Source organism: Hesperophylax consimilis, chromosome 13 (genome assembly GCF_061612785.1).
Source record: "Hesperophylax consimilis isolate HC1 chromosome 13, BYU_Hcon_1.0, whole genome shotgun sequence".
Taxonomy (NCBI): domain Eukaryota; kingdom Metazoa; phylum Arthropoda; class Insecta; order Trichoptera; family Limnephilidae; genus Hesperophylax; species Hesperophylax consimilis.
Window position 1 is genome coordinate 38,205,162 of NC_142848.1, and position 24,755 is coordinate 38,229,916.

A 24,755-nucleotide genomic window follows, 5' to 3' on the forward strand; every position below is an offset into this window, starting at 1 on the left:
AGACCGAGCTTGCAATATTGTATGAAATGGGTACCTAATAAAATGCAACAACAATAAACGCATATTTGGGAGTTCATAAAATAACTTTAGAGGATATGCAAAAAAAATATATAGCGTTTTTTTTTTAAATATTACATTTTGTTTATATTTTTTTTAATTAATCAATAATCAATTATCCTTAATTCATAAAACGATTCAATCAATAATAATTACAAATGGGTTCATATAATCAATTATGTGAAAAATGTATTCAATAAAATTAAAACTTGTGATAACTGTTGTGTTTATCTAAAAGTTGTTTGATTTGTGATTTGAAAGAAATTAAAATTAAAAAATTAAAACTGAAATTTTGTTCAGATTTAATTTTATCCGGAAGGGCATTAAAAGATTTTATACCATAATGAGTATAAAGGTGTTGACAAACACTAGTTCAGTACCTTCCGTGTTCACAGGTATGTACAAAATGTTTATGATATAAATGCACTTTTCAGATTTCCAAGCGGTGCCCGTAGCAGGTTGACGTTAAGGTTGGAAGTCAACCAAGAACTCTTCTGTGTTCAAAACATTTTGAATAACGTTCAATCAACAGAACAAAGAATATAACTCGATGAATGAAGCAGTGCCCACAATATAACATGTCGGTATAATTATGTTTAGTAGGTTATGGAGTAAAAAAATACATATAGTATGAAAAATTGTGAATTCACGTTTTGAAAATTGATTATTTTTATGATTTCCTTGACAGAGTTCTAGGCTTTTCAGAAAAAAAAATTATATTTAAATACAGTATTGCACTTGCGTTTTATTTAAATGGAATGGGTTTCCCCATATATCAAACCACTGAATAATAACCTTAGTCTGGCGTTGTCGCCATCTGGGCAGCCATTTTATTGCTACCGTTTGGACAGATTTTATTTATTGGTATTTTCTTTAGTCATACCTGAAGTGATACCTTTCAAAACCGTCCAAGTCTCTTTAGTCTTAATAAAAACCAGAGTTATTCCGCACTTCACGTAAACCCCTCTGCGCTAAGATAGGGGTGCATATTCTCAGAGCTTTATAAGTGTTACTAATACTTTTACACTATCCCACGCAAGGGATGAGTTTTGCGACGTGACACAAGATATTGCTCCTCCAGTTATATTACATTATATAGCTCCTTGGAATCTCCTTAATTAATCTCAAGATTAATAATACGAAGCGCAATGAAAAACCCTTGAGCGGATAATACGTTAAACGTTATACATGCGGTTATGTATTCGCATACCTTCACATAGTTGAATGGTACGTATCGAAGCTTTTTCCCTTTTTCAACTAGTTAATAGCTATACATAACTTTACTATAAAAACCCTTATTTTTACAAATAAAGGGGAAACTTAACATTAACATTCTTCTCAAAATTTCGGCAAACTCGTTCTTATGTTCTTGTCTGGCATTTAACCTAGATTAAATAGGAATTAATTAATGGCTTCATCCAGACACTTCACGCAATGCAAGTTCCGCTAGCCCCTTCCCAACTAGCAAATTAATAAGTAAGCGACTTCTTGACTAAAAGGATAAAATAATCAATTGTGACTGTAATAATGTATGTTCCGACCTTCTGATCCAATTTTCAAGTATTTATAAAAGCAGTTGCTAGTTGGGAACGGCTCATATGCATTGTGTGCAGTGTCTGGAGCAAGCTAATGAGTATGAGACATCTTTGTTAGAGTTCAAAGCCAACTTCCCAAATATTACCATTTGAGGTAATTTCGGATTAAGGTATTTTAAATTAACTAAATATTTCTTAATTTTGAAGATGTCGTAAAAAAATGCCAATTTGGAAATTAGATAAAATTCATTGAATTGCTTTAGAAAAACATGATAAAATTACGTTTTAGATTTTTATATTTGATGTTTTTAATGTTTAAAAATATTTTAATTGCGAAAAATTTCAGATAATTAAGAAAAAAAAACAAAAACCCAATCCATTATTTAAGGAATTTTGCAAGATTACTTCCCTTTTTATCTTGTTCGTTCAATTAAAAATTAACAATTTTTCGAAGAAAACTTCTTCTAACTGCTTTTCACTTTGTGATGGCATTATTTATTTTTTATTAAAACACAAATAACATTGTTTACATCACTTTATTTCGATACAAAATCTCAACATGTTTCATGAACCAAGTTCACTTCATCAGGAGCACAAGTATACTAAAGTTATAATTAAAATTAGGTCTAGAAAGAAGAGGTAGAAGGAGTGGGGAGGGGTAAGAGTGGGGGAGGGTTATTCAAAGTAGGAATTAAAATGTCATTAGACGGGAAAGACCGGGTAATTGGGAAAATATTTAAAATGGGGTTTATAAAAATTTTTTGTTTATTAATAATATCTGCTTTCATATTCACGTGTTTTCTTATTTCTAGGATTTCAAAATTATTGATTTGAGATACCTTGTAACCAGAATGTAGTATTTTAAAACCTGAATTAATATCGAAAGTATGGTCGTTATTTAATAAATGATCCGCAAATTCTGATTCACAGTTTCCCTTTAAAGCCCTAAGATGTTCTTTAATTCTGATCTCAAAGTTTCTATTAGTTTTTCCTATATAAAAGGAATTACAATCATTACAGTTGAGTTTATAAACACCTGATTTTTTAGTTTGACTATCAATATCTTTATTATTAAGAATATATTTTTTTAATTTGTTATTCGTATAAAACGCCGGTTGAATAGTGAAGGGGATGTTTTTATTTATAATTTTGGAAGTATCATTATCTACAAATAGAATTCTACGCCATTGTTTGTTTGTATCTTTATAAATAGGATAAATATAAAGTTTAAAGAATATTATAGATATTGTCATTCATAATTCATCAAATCATCCCTTTTCTCAAAAAGTCGCAGCTTTCCATTCTATGCTTAATAGATTAATTTCGATTCCTTTGTCGGATCCTAATTATATCTCAGAATTAAATATCATAAAACAAATAGCATCTAATAACGGCTATCCTAATAAATTGATAGATGAAATACTAAATAAAAAAATTAAACATAAATTCTTTAAACTTTATATTTATCCTATTTATAAAGATACAAACAAACAATGGCGTAGAATTCTATTTGTAGATAATGATACTTCCAAAATTATAAATAAAAACATCCCCTTCACTATTCAACCGGCGTTTTATACGAATAACAAATTAAAAAAATATATTCTTAATAATAAATATATTGATAGTCAAACTAAATAATCAGGTGTTTATAAACTCAACTGTAATGATTGTAATTCCTTTTATATAGGAAAAACTAATAGAAACTTTGAGATCAGAATTAAAGAACATCTTAGGGCTTTAAAGGGAAACTGTGAATCAGAATTTGCGGATCATTTATTAAATAACGACCATACTTTCGATATTAATTCAGGTTTTAAAATACTACATTCTGGTTACAAGGTATCTCAAATCAATAATTTTGAAATCCTAGAAATAAGAAAACACGTGAATATGAAAGCAGATATTATTAATAAACAAAATTTTTTTATAAACCCCATTTTAAATATTTTCCCAATTACCCGGTCTTTCCCGTCTAATGACATTTTAATTCCTACTTTGAATAACCCTCCCCCACTCTTACCCCTCCCCACTCCTTCTACCTCTTCTTTCTAGACCTAATTTTAATTATAACTTTAGTATACTTGTGCTCCTGATGAAGTGAAATCTTGGTTCATGAAACATGTTGAGATTTTGTATCGAAATAAAGTGATGTAAACAATGTTATTTGTGTTTTAATAAAAAAAAAATAAAAAAATTAACATTATAATTCTCAGAGAATAACAAAAAAAAATCAAAGACTTAGGAACCATTTTGTCACAGTATATTATTAAAAAAATAGTATTTATGTACACATGCATTAGACATTAATATTAATAAACAACATCATTTCAAATTAAGTTTTATTAAATTCGTTTTTCGCTTTTCCGATGCCATAAGACTTTATTCACAATATGACATTGCCAATGGATTAAAACTGACTATAAATAACACAAATAATAATAAATGTATTCAATTATACTAATACAAGCTGTATTAAGTAATACAAATACAAGCTGTATTAAGTAATACAAATACAAGCTGTATTAAGTAATACAAATACAAAGTGTACCTGGCGTTGCTCGGAGGTTTTTCTTTACTTTCTATAAAAATAATATACATATATAAACCTTTCGAAAGAAAATTTCTAAATAATAGTAAAAAAAAACTATTAATATCCTGGTAATTATACTTAAAAACTGGTAATTATAATATTAGGTATACCTCAAAGAAATTATTTAAATTAATTTTTGAATTAAATAAAATAATTTTACCAAAAATCATATTTGACGAAATTAGTTTTTTAGATCTTCATACAATAGTATATGCTAGTTCTATTACTGTTTGTAATAAGTTAGGAATTAAATTATCATCTTCTGATGATAGATCATATAGTTATAGTAAACCAGAATGGCAGATCAGATTAGAAAATGAAACATAGCTAGAGTAATAGAATATAAAAATGGAAAAAGGAGTAGAAAAATTTTGAGACATGTAGATGAAATTGTTAGAATATTTGGTTATAACATTGATAGTCATAATAATGAAAATATAATCAATAATTTATTAAATGAAAAATTAGGCATAAAAGCTAGTAGATTTAAAATATATAATTATATAATAAAAAAAATAATTACAGATTATTCCAGAAAAATTAAAAAATATTTTATTCCAAACTTAATATTATTTCGAAACCATAAACAAAATATTATTTCGAAAAATAATATTCCGTTTCCATCTGGACTAAAATTTGGAGTAAAGATATAAAACATAACGAGTCAAGTCCCTGGATAGAAAATGAAGAACTCAATTTTTCAGGCATTGAACAAATAAGTTTTTCTAATATATCGGTTGAATTGTTAACCAAAATTATGAAAAATACTCATAATTGGAAAGCCACGGGTTGCGATTGGATACATAATTTTTGGTACAAATGTCTGACTACTTTACATCCTTGTTCGCGCAATATATAGGGGATTGTTAGGTATGCATCCACAGGCTTGATTGTTTTCGAACCTGATTGTTTTCGATTTATGATATGTCCGACGGAGGAGGGGCGTTGTTGACCTAACAATCCCCTATATATTGCGCGAACAATCCTCTTTTGGCAAAAAATCTTTAAAAAATTTTCAGTCAACCTCAAAATTATCCAAATTTTCTAACTAAGGACATTACTTATATGTTACCCAAAATCGAAAATATTGATAATCCCTCTCAGTACAGACCCATTACATGTTTACCGACAGTATACAAAATTTTAACCTCTTGCTTGACAGATTTAATATTCATTTCATTTAGATGAAAAAAATATTTCATCTGAACAACAAAAAGGTTGTCGCAGAAAACATATGGGATGTAAAGAACAATTAGTTATTGATTCTGTAATTCTAAAACAGATTCAAACTCGAAAACTTAATTTACATACTTGCTATAAAGATTACCAAAAGGCTTTCGATAGTGTCCCGCACTCGTGGCTGATCAAAGTATTAAATATATATAAAATTAACCCTATTATTATTAGCTTTTTTGAAAATATTATGTCCTTTTGGAGTACCAATTTACTTATAAATTTAAAAGGTAAGAAAACAGTAAGCCGGGCATTTCAATTAAAATAGGGATTTTTCAAGGAGACTCATCGAGTCCTTTTTGGTTTTGCTTAGCATTGAATCCTCTATCTAAAATGTTAATTAAAAGCAAGTTTGGAATAAAAATTAAAGGTAATACAAGGAAGAGTAGTACGATTTCGCATTTATTGTTTATGTATGATATAAAGTTATTTTCAAATTCTGAACAAAATTTAGAGAAAATGATCGAGGTAGTTAAAAACTTTTCAGATGATATCAAAATGACTTTTGGTTTAGATAAATGTAGAACTATCCATATAGAGAAAGGCAAAATTGTAGATGGGGACGAGAGTATATATAGAAATTTCTAAATTACTAGTATGAAAAGGGATGAGGTTTATAAGTATTTAGGATACCCACAATCAAATAGATTAGACCATACTAGTATTAAAAATGATATTAGGATTAAATTTCAAACTAGGATCAGGAAAATTTTAAAATGCAATCTATCTGCTAAAAATTTAGTAAAAGCAATAAATACTTGGGCAATACCTCTATTAACGTACTCATTTGGCATAATTAAATGGTCCAATACAGATTTAGATAACTTAGAAAGATTAATTAGAACTACGCTATGAAAGTTTAATTGCCATCATCCAAATTCAGCTATAGAACGTTAATTTACCTAGAAATTTAGGAGGTAGAGGTATAGTCAAAAGAATTTCTTTAAAACATAATCAGGTGCTAAGAAAATTTTTCCATAGGAAAGCTCATAGCACAGAAATGCACAAAATAATTTGCAAGGCAGATAGAAACATAGGGTTAGATAGTTAGGCAGATAGGGTTCGAACCCGGCGTGCGCAAATAAATTTTATTTGATTAATTTGTGTTATTTCACAATTAATTAATTAAAATAATATATAGTATATTTGCGGCACGTTCCAAAGTGGAAGATACTACCAGTATCGCCCTGGTGTAAGACCACCATTCAGAATTGAAACGTTGCTCCAAATAGCTTTAGCCGTGTTTAGTGACTAGATCTGAATAGCCAGGTACTTCCCCACTTACCTTCAGCCTCACAACACCCCCCAATTGGGGATGCCATAGTCTCACTGGCTCCAGACGGGAGCAGTTGGGACTCTTGTGAGGTATTATCTATAAAAAAATAAATTACACCTTTAAATTTATACGACGATAATGCCAACATTTTTATTAATCCCAACCAGGAATTATTAGATTCCTGGTAAAATAAAATTTTACACGCAAAACACTTCAATTATCTCAACCAAACGTATGTTGACAAATTTTCGTCACACAAATGGTTGAGTATTGGAGAGTTGAGCGCAGAAATAGAAAGATTTATGCTTGCCATTCAGGATAGAGTCATTAATACTAAAAATTATAGGAAGCATATAATCAAAGATACAAATCAAATTGATGATTTATGTAGAAAATGTTTGGTTTTTCCGGAAACTATAGAACATAATATATCGGGATGTTCTATATTAGCACCGTCCGAGTATACATTTAGGCACAATCAAGTTTTAAAAATAATTCACCAAAGTTTGGTAATTAAACATAACTTGATTGACTGCCGTAATATAATACCATATTATGAATACGAACCAATTTCATTTTTAGAAAACGAAATATATTATGATAAAACTATACTAACAGACCGAACGATTAGTCATAATAGACCCGATATAGTTTTTCATGACAAAATTAAAAAAAACAACTTATATCATTGATGTCGCTTTTCCAAATTCCTGTTATATTCAAAAATCTATTAATGAAAAAATAAGAAAATATACAGATTTAGGAAAAAAGATTAAAAGAATTTGGCATTCTCAGACTATAAAAATATTACCATTCGTTATTTCGGCTACTGGCATTATACCTAGCTCTCTCATTAAAAATTTAGGCGTATTAGATCTATCAAAAAAATTATATATAAAGATGCAAAAGTCGGTCATTTTGAATACATGTAGTATAACGAAAGTTTTTTTAAATATTTATGTTGAGGGATCAGTAGGATTTATAGTCCGTGTTAGGAGTTCTACCGAGCCGAACCCTCTGATATGAAAATATCTGGAGTCGGTGAATTATTTTCCCATTTGATCTCTGGTGGGTTGACGTGTTGTTCTTGTATTGTTTTGTATTTATTTTGCTTATATAATGCACTTGCATAATGTTGATTGACTAGATGATCATTTGTGAAAAAGTGTGTGGAAGGGTTTAGTTTTTCCTATGGGGAAGATTTAACCCGGACATAAAATCGGAAAAAGAAAAAAAAATTACCTTATTATTTGTCAGAAGATTTAGAAGCGTCAGCACAGAGGACAATAATATTATGCAACCCTGTCATCTGTCATACGTCATCTTAGTACATTTACAATTACCTGATAAAACTAACAAATTGATCACTTTTTTAATGTTGACGCTTTCTGGAATTTATATGTTGGCATTTTTTATTTTTTTTATTTTTTTATTATTTTTTATTATTTTTTTTTTTATTGTACAACAGAACATTCGTTCCAGTTACAGTACAATTTTACAAACAGTATAATTTTACATCATATCAGCATTTGGGTAAGTGACTCTTCAATAATTGTTTTAGGTCGTTTAAAGAACAGTCATTTACATCCAAATTCTTTGCTAGTTCGTTCAACAGCACCACTCCCCTCGTCATGCTATGCTTTGCCAGGACGTCGGTTTTGCCTTTTGGTACTCTAAATAAGTCATGGTATCGACTTCGGCTGTAGTGGTCTGGTACATATAAATCATAGCATCCCAAGAGGAATGGGCTATCAATAAAATTGTTCCAAATTTTGAAAGATATAGTGGCTAGGCTTGCTTTCCGCCTAGTTTCCAGACTCACAGAATTGGTTTCCTCAAGTAAGTCGATATGGTGCATGAATCTGGGATAGGTTCCATGCGTCCGCATATAGACATACCTGAGGAATTTCTTCTGGATTTGCTCTATCATTTCAATGTACTTCTGGTGATACGGTGCCCAAACATCGCTCGCATACTCCAGCTTGCTTCTCAGTATGCCATCGAACAATGATAACATAGCATCTTGGTTATTGAACTGCTTGCATGTCCTAATGACGAACCCAAGAAGTTTGTAGCAAGACTGAGTGAGCTGCGATATATGGCCAGAGAATTTCAGTTCGGGCTCAAAGACGACACCGAGATCCTTTACGGAATTTACACGTGATAGTGTTTCGCCCTTTATCTTATAATCGTAAAGTATAGTGTTTAAAGAGCGAGTGTAAGACATAGTGACACATTTTTTTGTATTGAAATCTAATTAGTTTATCAACGACCATTCAGATAGTGCATCCAGATCAGCTTGCATTTTAAGACAGTCTTGTTGGGAGCTTATTTCCATTAGAATGTTAAGGTCATCTGCAAACAGTAGACATTTACTATTCTTAACATAGTTTTGGATGTCATTTATTAGTATTAGAAACAACAGCGGTCCGAGGTTAGACCCTTGAGGAATTCCAGATTTCGCTGAGAATTTTTTTGAATTATGTCCATTTACCGAAACAAATTGTTTTCTGGATTTTAAATATGATGAGAAAAAGTTTAGTGTTGGTAGGTCGAAGCCTAGATTAAACATTTTCCTCAGTAAGATATCATGGTTAACACGGTCAAATGCTTTGGCAAAGTCGGTGTAAACTACATCTGTTCGGTGCCTTGAGTCTAAACCGGTGGTAATTTATTTAATATACGAGAACTGTCTCCGTTTTAACATCTCAAAGGACGCTTGTTAGAAAAAAACGCAGTGCTGTCATGTGACTAAAATCCATAATTTACGAAAAAATATGGCCGAATAGAAAATAAATTAAAATTCCTAAGTAATTAATATTTTTAATTAATGTTAATATTTTTTTTATTTTTTTTATAAGCAGGACAAAAATATATACTACAGTAAATAATAAAATAAAATACAGAAAAAACAGAAAAGTTTCAATAAACTACTTTTCAGTAGTTTGTCGATGGCAACTTTTCACATAAAAAATATTAAAAAAGATAAAAACTTATTTTACTTAATGAAAACAGTGATAACAATAAAAAAATAACAATTTGTTTTAAAAATTTAAAAACATATACACAACAGTGATAGTATCTACCTATAGTTTGTATTAGACTCTAATACAAACTATTTCTTTCAGCGAGCCAATTTTTCAACATAATATTTGTTTTTAAATTTGTAAATTTTTTTATTTCAGCAGGTAACATATTTAAGCAACTAGGTATCATGTAGTCCAGTGTTCTTTGTCCATATTTGTTTAAATGTTTAGGTACAATTAGTCCTTCATTTATCGTAAAACGAGTATTGTAAGTGTGGTCCAGTCTATTTATGTATATAGGGCTATTCATATGCTGAAATATAATTTTATACCACAGAATTGATCTTACTGAGAAAATTTTAAGATTCTGATAAAGGTATGGAACAATATGCCTTTTTTCGTATAAACTTTTATTAGGTAATAATTTAACTAGTAAATTTTGAACTGATTGAACATGGTTTATATTTGTTTTATATGAAAGTCCCCAAGCTGTGATTCCATACCTTATAATGGATTCAGCTAGTGATAAATAAATTATTTTAAGTGTGCGTATTGGAACATAGAATTTTAATTGATATAATCTATTAACGATAGATCTCAGACGTTCACAGACTTTATTTATTTGTAAGTCCCATTTAAAAAAACAATCAATAATAATACCTAAATATACATACTCTGTGACCAGTTCAATATTTTCACATGTACATATTGCAGGAATACCAACATGTAAGCAATTTGAAGTGTGTGTCTTTATTTCAGGTGTAATAATATTTGCCTTAGCATTGGGTGATCTAATATGTATCAATTAAGTTTTTTTGGCATTTATAATTAAACCAGAGTCGTGAGACCATTTCAAGTTCAATGTAATCTTTTTGTAATAGTTCAATACATATCTAATTGCAAATCACTGCGAGAAATCACCAATGCAGTATCGTCCGCATATACAAAGTGTTTTTCATGTTTAAAAATGAACTTAACAAAAGATACATAAATAATATATAAAATTGGGCCTAATATGGAACCTTGAGGAACGCCTGCTAATATTTTCCTTTGTTTACTTAAGGTGTTCAAAAGTTTTATTTTCATGCATCGGTTGTTTAAGTAATTTTCAAAGAGTTTTAGAAGTTTCCCTCTTATTCCTATGATTTCTAATATTTTCAATATTTTTTTATGATAAATAGTGTCAAATGCCTTGGAATAATCTATAAATAAGACTAATACATGATTTTTACTATTAAATTCATTATTTATTAGGCTAGCAAACTTCTGAATTAGAATTTCAGTGCCCTTTTTTCTGGAAACCGTTTTGATTTGTATCAATAATAGAATAATCTTCTAAATATTTAATCAATTTCAGCTGAATGTATTTTTCAAGGATTTTTTCGAGTGTGATCACCGCCTTTATAAATGCATCGGATGATACTACATTTTAAGTCATCTGGAATTTTTGCCTCAAATATGATTCTATTAACAAAATGAGTTATAATTGGACCTAAGGTAGATATGTGTTTTTTAATATCGCTCATTCTGATATTATTAATTCCAGGAGAAGAGTTTTTAAGTTGTCTTACAATGCTTTCTATATCAGCAATTTTGGCCCTTGGTAGGTACATACTTTGAGGCATCTCCTCTGGTTCAAACTCAGTTGTCCTATAATTACATTTATGTAACATATTGCAAACACTATCAGAGAAATAATTAACAAAATCATTATTTACATATTCTTTGGTCTGATCTTTCATCAAATATTTGGAAGCAACTTGGTCACAATTATTTTTACATTTCTTTCCTAAATTTTGATTACACTCGTCCCATGTTTTTTTTTTAATCTTGAAAAAGGTTTTTGAATTTATCATTATAGTATGTGGTTTTTAATTTAAGTAACAATTTATTTAAAACATTCCGGTAACACTTATATTCTTTTTCATAGTATTTGTTTGTTGGAGCATTTTTCCAACGTTTATATAAATAATCTCTTTTTTTAATTTTATATAGTGCATCCGTAGATATCCAGTCATTTATGGCATGAGGTCTGCTTTTAGATTTTTTGCTTATTTAAATCGTGCTGTTTATGTACAAGTCATCAAAATAATTTTTAATTTTTAAATAAACAACAGAACATTCGGTTTCCTTTAGAAGCGATTTCCAATCATAATTACAAATATTTTTATCGATCAGTTTTTGTGAAAGAATTTTCACGTAATTAGAATCGGAAGATTTGAAATTATCTATCGAGTTATAGTGTATACTAACATCCGTTGTATTGTGGTCTGCGATGTTATAGTCACACACGCATGCAGATATTGTACTGGATAATCCAGCTGGTAGCTTTCCACTTAAACGCACATAAAAATGATCGATACATGAGCGGTTTATTTTCTGAAGAACTATTACTTCCCTAGTAGCAACATCTATAATTTTTTTTAATAGTTATTAGTAAGGATATTTTCATAATTTATTATGATAGCATCATTTTTATTTAATAAATTTAAATTTATATCGCCGAAAAATATAACACTTTCATTTTATTTAATATTGTTATCAAACACAGAGGATATTTCTGACAAGAATGCTTGCTTATTTAAATTCGGAGGTCGGTATATTGCTAAGACATTTAAAGTGCTGTTATTTGGAAGTGTCAATATTCCGAAAACATTCTCAAAATATTTTGTGTCCAGAACTATTTGCGAGAAGGAGAGGTTATTCTTCACATATAACAAAATTCCTCCACCGGACTTATGGCTTCTACAATAGTGATATGAATTGTATCCGGGAATATCATACAGATTAACAAGTTCCGAACGAATTGCAATTTCGCAAAGCACGAGTATATCAATTTGATTTAAACTGTCTTTAAAATAAACATGAAATAGGTCCCAATACTTACATATTGATCTAATGTTTAGTTCCACAAAATTAAGTTTACTCGTTTTACATTTTATTGTATCTTGTTTTTGAAACCATTCATGCAGGTTATTTACCTTACAAAAATTAATATCATTTTCATCATCTATGTAACTAAAAGACATAATGTTTGTGAAGAAAGTACTTAATAACTAAAAAAAAATTTTCACAAGTATTTGTATCTCATGTCGGTACAAGCCATTGTTACAACTAATTGTCAAAACTGAATTTGATTTTGATGACAAACTATAAATTAGTAGCATATGTACACGGATAATATCAAGGTTGACTTGAAATAGTTTTGGTGACAATATTGAACAACTTAGCATTATATTACTAGTGATAATATTATAAAAATGAGACATACTATGTAGCATATTAATTTTGTTTTGTATAAATAATATTTTACAAACATTAACACTTTGAGAGTAGGCTAATATTTTAATGCTTTGTTTTTGTCTTAAAATTTTACAGAAATAGATAGTTAAATATTTGTTGGATATTTCTGATAAATCGTTTTAAAGTTTTAATATTTATAGCTAAATTGTGGGTAATGTCAGAAAACAAGCGTATTTGAAACAAAAAAATATATTTTGGTATTGAGTTTTTAATATTTTTAAGAATTTTAAAGTTAGTTATTAAGAATGTTAAAGTAGGTACATACCTATTCATAATTTATACGCCCTTGGGCAATAGTCATCATTTTTTTTAAATACGTACAATTTTTGCTATTTGCTTTATGATTCGTATCGTTTGTTGACTTAAAAGTGTTGTTTTGGAAATCACAATTTTTGCATTTTTCTTCTTTGTTTTTATTGGGACAGTCTTTCCAAGGATGATCCATGGCACAGTGCAGGCACGAAGCATTATTGTCCTTATTAAAGCAGTTGACAGCTGAATGACCAAATCTCAGGCAATGGAAGCTTTGCATTATTGGATTAGCATCCTCCACCCGCACTCTGTGGTATCCAATATTAATTTTCTCTTTAGATATGAGATATTTCCTAAGTTTTCCAATCGTTTCAATTATATAATTTGTAAGATTATTTTGTCCTTTTGGTTTAAGCATTTTTACTAATTTTACTGAGTTTTTTGGATTTTCATCCCTGATGATTTTAATTCCATCATTTTGGGTTTTTAATGATTCTATTATTTCTTCTTCTGATAGGTCGATAGGTTAGTTTTTTTGCGTGATCCTTATTGGGGCAAGAGATGATTAGTTTCTTATTTGATGCTTTTTGCACTCCAATTTTTTTAACTATCATGTCTCGAATATCATCAGATGTTGTATTAGTATTTTCACTTGCATTAATGAGTATTTGGCCTCTGGTATAGGTATTGAGAGGGCATTATGCATTTTATTATATGGTATGCATTTTATTTCTCTTACCAACGTTAACATTATTTTGAAATTAAAATTAAACACATGTATAATATAATTATAGATGTTTATTTATGAATTGTATCGAATGGAACAGTGAACATTGAACAGTGTACAGTGAACAGTGAAGGCTGCGGGGATGTTTAGTGTTTACGCCTTGTTAGCGAGCTCTGCTTCTCCCCTGTACCATTCATAGCCTTGATGAGAGAGTAGTCGGGAATAATACGAGACATAATGGCTGTTTGGGAATCCCCATACATTTTAGTAAATTTCCTCCAAATTAATTAAGAGCGGGTTGTTGGTAAATAAATTCCCGCACACGCGCCAATGTGATAGAGTTCAAAGTTATGTTAGACTGGGGGAAGTAAATTCATGAGCCCTAGTTTATGCACGCATTATGTATATAATAACTAGAATGACGTGTAAAATAGAATTATTGACCATTCGTAGAGCAATAGAGTTACTCTTAGCAAGGATTCTGAAAAAACTTGCTTCTTTCTTGTATCATTTAATTCTACAATGCTAACCATTTAACGCTTGTTTAATGATCTGCCTTTTGGAAGGTTGAAATGAAATTTCTCTCTGTGAATCGTGTGAAGCAGGATTTAGGAGCTACAGTTGTTAAAAACTCTCAGAATGATTGAATCCAGACTTTACAAATGCAAAAGAGTACCAAATAGGTTCTTGTAAAATGGGTTTTAATTTTATAACACGTTTTACGAAAACATTTAACCACGTATCCATTTTTGTTATTGTGTTTAATTCGTAGAACTCCATTTTTTTTTCATTCGATCTAAATCAAATCATTAATTATTAACTAATGATTTTCGGTAGTAAGTCTTTTAAATATCATGGAAATAAAAATAGGGTGCGGGAATTAAATGAAATCACATAAAAAAGTATTTGAATAAGTCATTTCGATGTGGAGTAACCACAATATGATATTGGCCTTGTAGGCCGAAACAGCTTTCACAATAACAAAAATTACTTGAAGAACTTACTAATTATTTGACATAATAATTCAAATGACACTCATATGTATATAAAATATTTGAAATTCTAATTATTTTTCAAAGGTTTCGATCGAATCTTGTCCCCCTATATGACCTTTAATAAAGTAGGACATAAAATATATTTTCTTTGTTACCTTGAAAAACTTTAACATTGCTATTGTGGTCCAGGTTATTTGAATTTCCAAACTGTATGCCAGGTAACATTTGAAAAAAAATATTTCCATTTAATCATTGACCATTAATTCAACGTCTTTGAATACCTTTTCGTCCTTCATTTTGAAGGGGAATGTCATTAATTACAAAAGTGTCACCCTTAAGTTGAACTAAAACAATGATTTGTAAAGGAATGTTGAGTGATCTTTCGAGGCTTCCATAAGTTGTGACATTATCCCTTTCGTATTATTAACGACTTTCAGGCTCAACACTAAGACAACTTGTAAAGCGATCAAAGTGGGAACCAGAGGTATGTGGTGTATCTACTATCTACCTTTATCATTTATTGTAAGTACAGTACTTTCGGTATTAGGAATGTCGGCCTTAGCAGGGAGGCAATTTTACGCCCTTGAAGGGAATGTTCTAAGTTTTGATGGCCGGAATATTTAATATTTGTTCTATTATTTATTGAAAAAGTAATTAAAATTCAGCAATATTCTTTATTTTTATTTCTTGCTTTTGACCCAAATAATGATCAATCACTACACTCTCTACCACAGCAGAACTGAGGGTGAATGCAAATGATTGCAAAATAATATTGAAGGCAATCTGCATCTGTAAAGCTTTAAGTGCAGTTAGTACAGTTCTTGGATAGTGACAGAAATACAATACTGAGCTAAACTAGCCCTAGCGAGAGGTTGTACAGACGTCATCGACGTTCGCCCTATTTCTTCTCACGCGTATTGTTTGAAAACGAGAAAGACTGAAGATACTACTGAAGAACAATTACGTCATGTACGATTTTTCGCTGGTACTAGTGAAGTGTACTTCCAAGCACCAGCCTATTGAAAGACAATACTGAGTTTTCATATTATTTGTTTAATTTTTTTATTGTTAAATTTGAAAGGGTTCGCACATTGCATAATTTAATTTCAATACTACTCTTCACTTGCATTCTTGTAAAGAGAAGCGGAGTGTACATTAGGGTGGAACACTTTTATGTGATTTTTTTTTCGAAAATCGAATTGGAATACTAGGTAAAAGTTGCTTTATATAATAGGGAATTCTCGTGCATTTTGTAAATAATTTATTTCAATAAAGATAAATATTTTATTATGTGCCTCTTTTTTTTCTTTTTTTTTAAATGCATTTTCAATTTTTAATTTAGTTGTTTTAAAAATTGCGTGCTATTTCGACTCTGAAAACGGTCATGCGCCATTTTGACCGCTACGTCACAAGTGCTACGTCACACCTTTGCCGCCGCCGACGCCATCGGTAGGCAGGATCTACTCAGGCCGGTCAACGGTGACGTCATCGTTCGCCCTTGAACGCTTGATCAATCACCGGGTGTTTTTAGCTGCATTGAAATATTTCGTTCGCGCCTGTTTTTAAAGTCATTATAACTTTAATAAATGATTTTTGAAAATTATAAAAACTATGTATTCTTGTGTCTGAAGTGTTTCTACATGTGAATAATTAATAATAAGTGATTTTTTGGTGTGAAGAGAATTCCCTATTGTAAATAACACTTCTCAATTTGGAAGTTCTAGCTCGACAGCTTAAGTTCCCGCCATACACTTAAAATTTTATTTTTAATTTTTTTATAGACGCTTTGTATTAAACACCCTATAAACAAAATAATAATTAAATATAATATATTATGCATTGAATGATAAAATAAAAGTAGATTTTATTTAATAAACTTATTTATTTCCAAAGTAAACACATTAGAAATGCTTCTGTCACAACTTTTACAGATCTTTCCACAGTCTGGGTGTGGCAAGGCATATCTTCTCCATTTTCAATAAGATCTTGTAACTGCTCATCGGAGATATTCATCAGTATTTGGGGTTCGTATATATTTTGTTGAGAGTCAATCATGTTTATGTAAGAACATGCATTAAAGTCCACTTTTGGCACCTCAAACATGCCCGAAACAGAATTTTTATTAACTCGACGAGCCTTTAAAATTTGTCTTGTCTTGAATTATAACATGGTATACTATCTATTGCTGTTAATTGGACAAATATCTATTGCTGTTAATGAGCTTCCATAAATGATTTGAACCATCTTTGCAGGATGAATGTGTTTTGATAGCAAACCAGACAGGATCTATGATTTTACGACAAACGTTTGCTAAAGTCACAAGATTTTGTTGTGGATTTTCTGTAGAAATATACAAACGCAGTATTCGATTAGCTTCTGTCAACTAGCGGGCATTGGGTAGTTTACCTGGACTTATCTGTAATAAATCGGGTGACAGGATCCATTTATGACAGCAGTAGTAATTTTTTGTAAATATTTCTTGTCTGTACTGAGATCTGCGGATATTTGTGGAGGTAGTTCACCTTCTCAAATTCGGCCAACAAAAGCGTCTCGCATATATCCTTAATCTTACCAATTTGACCTGCAAATGATTTAGGTCCTGCAGTAGGGCCATACAAATAGGTAAAAAAATGCCTCAATGGTAACTTATTGGCGTGTAAGAGAAAAAATATTATTGCAATGGTCACAATGGTTGCATTGGAACATTGCAATGGTTGAAATGGTCTGTTTTCCAAAAGACAAATCACGCTTCCCACTTTCCCTGTATTTGTGTTTGTTCCATCACAACCAACCGACATTAAACCTTCAAGCGATATCTTTTCAGTCCTTAAAAAGCTATGGATAGTTCTTTCAATATTTTTTGCACTGCCCGATGTTGGAACCACATACCCAACATAAACAGTACCTGGTTCTTTTATAATAAAAATATGTTCCTCTTGTCAAATCACTCTAAACCTCTTGGATCCCTTTAAAACTGTTATAGTCTTTCCTTCTATCGAAATATAATGCAGGAATTTCTGTTAATCTTTCTTCGGTCAAAATTTGCTCGCTTACTTTCTGTCTTATTCTTCTTAGTTTCATCCTATCTATTATGCCTCATTTCTTGTTTTAGAGCACGTTATCTTCTATTCAGCAATTTTCTACTCTGGATAAGATCCGTTCTTCCTAAAGCCATAAGTCAGTTAGTACGTTGGTCTTCTAAAAACATTTGTTCCTCTTTTGGCACTTTTTTGTCACTCAAACAAGTAAAGCTCACAAATTCTTTACATTCATATAAGTTTTAAGTTTCCTTTTTTTATATTAAATCCACACAGGAGGCCCTGAAGAAAATAATTTCCCTCAGGGCCTATGTCATCTTTGGGGATGCTGTGTGGAGGGTCTTTTTGTGGAGAGGAAGGAATGAACACGGGTCTTGAAGAGTCCCATGTTGTAGGTGGGAGGAAACATAGAGACCGGCAGTTCGTTCCACAGCCGAGCTGTTGAACTTGAGAACGAATCGTAGAAGCGACCCGTTCTCATGTGACAAATGTCAACTGTGTACAAATGTTGAGCGCGCGTTTGGCGTGTATCCCGACTACGCACCGGTGTCGAAGGGATCAATGACGCTAGTTCTTCAGAGCATCTTCCATTGTAATACCGATAGAACAAGGACAGCATACCTACCTGACGCCTGTGCTCTAAAGATTGCAGTCCGTTTGTTAAGATTGGGGAATCTATCAAACGGACCGCCCGTTTTTGCACAGAGTCAAGGATTTTTTTCAGGTATTTTGGGGCTCCGGACCAGAGATGACTGCCAAATTTGACAGTAAGGCGCACTTGCGATTTGTACAGAGTCAGCAGTTGTGTATTTTTAAAGTATCTGCGGGCCCTGTACAGTACGCCCAGCTTCTGAGAGGCCAACTTTACTCTGGCTTCGATGGAGTCCCCGTACCTGAGCTGGTCACTTATAGTTATACCAAGCATATCAATGGAAGGCCTGTTCGGAAGATTGCTTCCGTTGAAGCAGACTAGATTTTCATTTGGATCCCTTTTAGACGTAATCAGACAGGATTGGATCTTTGAAACATTATATTCGATGAGATTATTTTTACCCCAGGAGGAAATACTCTCGAGATAACCGTACATTCTCTGCTTCAAAGCCCTCCAAGCCGTTGGAGTTTGTGTGCCTTTTGGGGCTAGTCAAACAAAAAGCTATCATGAACTGTACTGTCATCCGCGTAACAATGAATCGGTCAAAAGGTCATTGTCAAAAGGTCATTGATGTGCAACAAAAACAAAGTCGGAGACAGAACCGACCCCTGTGGGACGCCAGCATTTATGGAGTGCAAAGAAGAGGTGAAACCGTCAGCAACCGCCTGAATCGACCTATCCCTTAAAAAGTCAGCAAACCACGTACACAGGGATACGGGAAGTCCGTAAGAAGGCAATTTGTTGACAAGTCCTCGGTGCCAGACCCGGTCAAAGGCCTTGGATATGTCTAGTGTGACCGTTTGGGTCTCACCGTGACGTTCCAGGCATCGCCCCCAAACATGCGTCACATACGCGAGAAGATCACCGCAAGAGCGGTTCCGCCGGAATCCGTATTGACGGTCGTTGATAATTTTGTTCTTCTCGAGGTATGTGAGCAGTTTGTCGTTGATCACACGTTCCATCACTTTGGACAGAACTGATGTGATCGCTATGGGGCGGTAGTTGGCCGGGTTGGAGCGGTCACCTTTCTTGGGAATAGGGTGAATGACCGCTTTTTTCCAACCAGAGGGCACAGTGCCACACTTCAGGGACATTTTGAAGAGCTTTGTCAAAACTGGAACTATTTCCGCAGCACACCTCTGCAATACCAGGGCAGGTATTCCATCAGGTCCACTAGCTTTGTTAATATCGAACCCCCGTATGACGTGGAGTACATCCCGATGCCGGATCCTCAGCTTTTTCATATAGAAGCCGCAGTGAGGAACCGACGGCGGAACAGCACCTCCTTCGTTGAGGGTCGAGTTTTCCGTAAACATTTTTCCTAATGGGTTAGCCTTTTCGGTGGCGGTGTTTGCTAGTGAGCCGTCAGGTCTGGTAAGTGGTGGCAAACTGGGTTTGCGAAAATTTCGACCTATTGAGTCCGCAAGCGACCAGAATGCTCCGCTGCCATGCGGGCAGGCAGCCAGCTTTTTGCTGATCTGCAGGTCGTGTTCGAATTTTGACCTATTAATGATTTTTTTGCATTTCTTTGCCGATTTGTTGTATGCTGATCTGCTTTCGGGCGTTCGAGATGTGTTGTAGGCTCGGTAAGCCGCGTTTTTTCGTCGAACTGCTTCGGAGCATTGTCGACTGAACCACGGCTTTGAGCCCACACCAGTTTCTTTAGTAGTCGATTGTATGAAGCCATCCATCGCCGATTTGATGACTTCACCAATCTCCTGGGCACATCTTGAAGGGTCCGAAGTCCGAAAACAAACAGCTAACCACGGAAAAGCGTTGAAATGGGCCCGCATACCGAACCAATCTGCTGACCTATAGTGCCACACTTTTCTCCTCAGCTTCTCATTGGTTGGTCTGAGGTTTACGGGGATTGATGTCGTTACTAGGCAGTGGTCGGATGATCCCAGAGGCGCTGCGATGTCAATCTTATAACCGTATGGCACAGTAGTTAAGAATAGGTCTAACCGATTGGAGCGGTGAGTCTGGACATCAGGAACCCTTGTAGGCTCCTGAACCAATTGCTCTAATCCGTAGCAAATGGCAAAGGATTCCGCCTGTCGGCCAGCCGAGTCCGTTGGGCCTGAAAACTTCAACCATGGTTCGTTATGAACATTGAAGTCCCCCAGAACAATAAACTCGGCCGAAAGGTAGCGGGGCAAGAGATCATCAATAGTATCGCTCAAATGTTTAAGTTTTAAACGCTTTAGTTTTTCAAAGACCTTTTCAAATTATAACACTTCACCACGGTGATAACTTTTTAGTAACTGTAAGATTTGTCTGTGAGTGACAATTGGAATAGAAGATTTTATCCACAATTCTTCAACTTTCGTTGATACTATTTCGGCAATTTCCAAAAACGTAGGTTCTTTTGTTATGTTATTCCTAATTTTTAAGTCTTGTCGAACCCATTCGTAGAATTTCGTCACATTTTCATACGTAGGTAGGATATTTTCTTTCAACTCTGCGCTCTCACGCTCTCACACGAAGTCATGTTAATTCACTCAAAAAACGTTTTTCAATAAGTACTCGTGAATATAATTGATGCGCGACCTTTCACCTTGAGACAATTATCGACACTAGTTTAAACAAAATTCTGCATTTCGTAGATTGTCACGTGCCGCCCCCCGCTTCGTCCCGCACTTTGCTCCTCTGTCACTTCGTCAAAGTATATTAAAATAATGAAATATTTGATTCCAAGAGCTAGTTAACTATATTTGAATATGATATTAAATAAAATAAACCTATTTTAATAAATTCTGTACTATTCTGTAGGCCGCGCAAATAGCCCCTAAACTGTCGTTTTTGTAAATGTTCGATGTCTTGGCGGGGGCTTTTACCGTTGTCTGATATTATTTATATTTTAATTGAGGTGATTGACGGCAATTGGCAACGTAATACAACTATTCCAAATAAAAATTAGAAAAAAAAAATTCCGTTCGGCACAAGTGTAGGTACATGTTGAATATTTTAGTTTACCTAAAAAGTTTCTTGAAAAAGGATTTCGAAATGTTTGCATGATAATAATAATAATACTTTTTCGGACCGATAAACATTAAATTTCATCTACGAAACTATAAACTACCAAATCAAACAAAAAACAACAGAAAATAATATATTTATATACTTATACTATGCTTTATTCTTACATTGCGTATAAATTTTGTCAGAGAAACGAAAAAATATATTTTTTAAGCAATAATTATTAGCCTAAAACACTCATCCACATTGAAAAATCTCCTGATAAAAGATACATGACGCCAACGGGACATTGAATTTGCATATAAACTAATTGTTACCCTTTGTGCTTTGCATAAAAAAATCTTGGCTTAAATATTAGTTTACCAAAAAAAATAATAATTAAAAAATATATATTTAAAAAAATGTTGCTTACTGAAAAAATAAAAAAAATACCTATACATAATCTACTTCAATATTTATAAAATCGATTAAATTCATGGGCACCAGGTATTTCGGAAGAGTACCTACCTACTTTTTTGTTGAATTGTTCGATTGAATACAAAACATCGTTGAAGAAGATAATGTTAACAAATCTCACTGAAACATGAAACAGAAAATGTGAATCGAACACAGATCCCAGTTGCGACCGTTACCTTTTGATTTTGTGTTTTCTGTTTCGTAGATATTTGTTAATATTCTTCAATGATTAAGAATTACAATAAGTTTTACTAGCCTCAATAAGTTATTCAAGAAAATTAATTATAAAACATCGTGACTCTTAAAAAATAATCAAAGATGTTATAGTAATTTGGTTCATCAGTGATGGTTTGTGATATCACTGACTGTGAGACAGGTGATGACGATGTATGAATGTGAATGAGGCAAGGAATGTGTGCCAAGACCGAGTTGTTAGGCAGTCCGTCCTCTCTGCCTACCCCTGCGGGGAAACGGCGTGATGGTTAGTTAGTTAGTTAGTGAGACAGGTTATATAATGTTTAATAAATGAGCGCGGTTTTGTGGTGAAAGAGCGTTTACTTAACGATCTTCCCTTGAGCCTAATTTCAACATGGTTCATGAATAACAAGTAGGCACGATTTGGTAGCTGAAACTGACTACCAACAATTCATATTTTGCTCATAATATTAAGTATTATGTATCCCCTACCAATTAGTATTTGCGTCCATCGTTCAACTAGCTAAATATATTTTGGGGCAATCCGGTCTATTCAAGAATAAAGCAGACAAGATTTAGAATAGAAAAAATAATGATAGATAAATTAAAGTGGTGTAAAAAAAATGTTTTTGTAATATTTACAGTGTTTCAATTATATCAATTTTGCTGAACCATCCTTTGCTTCTAATTTACATTCGTCTTCTTCTTTTGTATTACTTTTTTCGTAAATCGGGGCTAAAGTCCATCAACAAGTAAATAATGGGTATTGTTTTATGGAATTTAAAAGCAAAAATTATATTAGATTGTAAGGTTTTACAAATATATGAAAACAATAAAAATAACTGTAACATCTCCGACACAGAAACTTTCTGGATTTAAGGCAAGTAGGAAGCATATCTACAGCTTTCTTTACTATATACATTCATGAATTAATTCAAAGACTGGATAACACAAACATATATGATGTCAAATATTTTTGGGATTTTATTAAATCTCAAAAAGCAAATCCTCATACCCAAATAAACTTAAGCGACGGAACGGCGACTATTTATTACAGCCAGACAGCCCCTCTACTAAATCTAGACTTTACTCGAACAGAGGAGCCCTGGAATATCGGAAAAATCAGTCTTGGGCTAACCTGTGCAGAGGAAGTAGATGCCTGTACTCGGACTTTAAAGCTCGATAAGGCGGCAGGCCCAGACGGAATACCCCCTAATACAATTGCTTATATGTCAAAAATCATAAGTCATCCACTGAGTTATATATATAATCTAAGCATTTCTACTGGTTGTTTCCCCCATTCCTGGAAACTCACGCGTGTGAGCCCAATTTTCAAAGCTGGAGACAAGGCTGATATTAAGAATTACAGACCTGTTGCCATTCTGTCAACTATACCCAAAATATTTGAAATGATTATTTATAAGAAATTACATCACCAAATTATGCCGTTTCTAGGAGAAAACCAACACGGTTTCATGCCAAGAAAATCCACGGTATCAAATTTGTTAACATTTTCGCGATTGGTGGCCGTCGGACTGGACTCGAGACACCAAACCGATGTAGTGTATACGGATTTTGCCAAGGCTTTTGATCGAGTTGATCATGATATTTTATTACTTAAAATGTTTAAACTTGGCTTCGATCAACTGACACTTATCTTCTTCGCGTCATATCTAAAATCCAGAAGACAATATGTATCAATAAATGGACAGGAATCTAAACAATTCCCCGCCTTGTCAGGTATTCCCCAAGGGTCAAACCTTGGTTCTCTGTTGTTCCTAATACTTATAGACGACATCCAGGTCTGTGTAAAATATAGCAGATGTCTTTTATTTGCGGATGATCTCAAACTTTTGATGGAAATAATATTTTACCAAGACTGCTTAAAAATACAATCTGACCTTGATGCTATAGCAGAATGATCAGATAAAAACAAATTAGAATTTAATATAAAAAAATGCGTAACAATGACATATACCCGCTCTCAGAAGCCCGTAGTTTTTGATTACACCATTAAAGAGAAAAAAATTATGCCGAGTCAATAGCTATAAAGATCTCGGTATCGTCTTTTATCCCAAACTAACATTCTCGGACCACATATCACGACTTACTACAGCATGCTACAAACTCCTGGGGTTTATCACCAGAACATGTAAACAATTTCACGACCCAGATGCAATGAAAGCCATGTTTGATGGCGTCATACGAAGTAAGCTGGAGTATGCTAGTGGTGTGTGGACTCCGCACCAAACTAAGTATATTAATATGCTGGAACAAATCCAAAAAAAATTCCTCATGTATGTCTATATGCGGATGCGTGGAACTTATCCAAGGTTCATGCACCATGTGGATTTACTTGAGGCAACAAATAGATTTAGCTTGGAAACTAGACGTCATGCAAATCTTGCAATACTTAGTTTTAACATAATCCATAACTA

General features: G+C 32.7%; 1 protein-coding gene across 2 annotated transcripts in view; it reads left to right on the plus strand.

The window, feature by feature from the left end:
- Window positions 1–24,755, plus strand: part of loh (thrombospondin type 1 domain containing lonely heart) — a 700,385-nt gene that overhangs the window by 638,706 nt on the left and 36,924 nt on the right. The window lies entirely within an intron of this gene.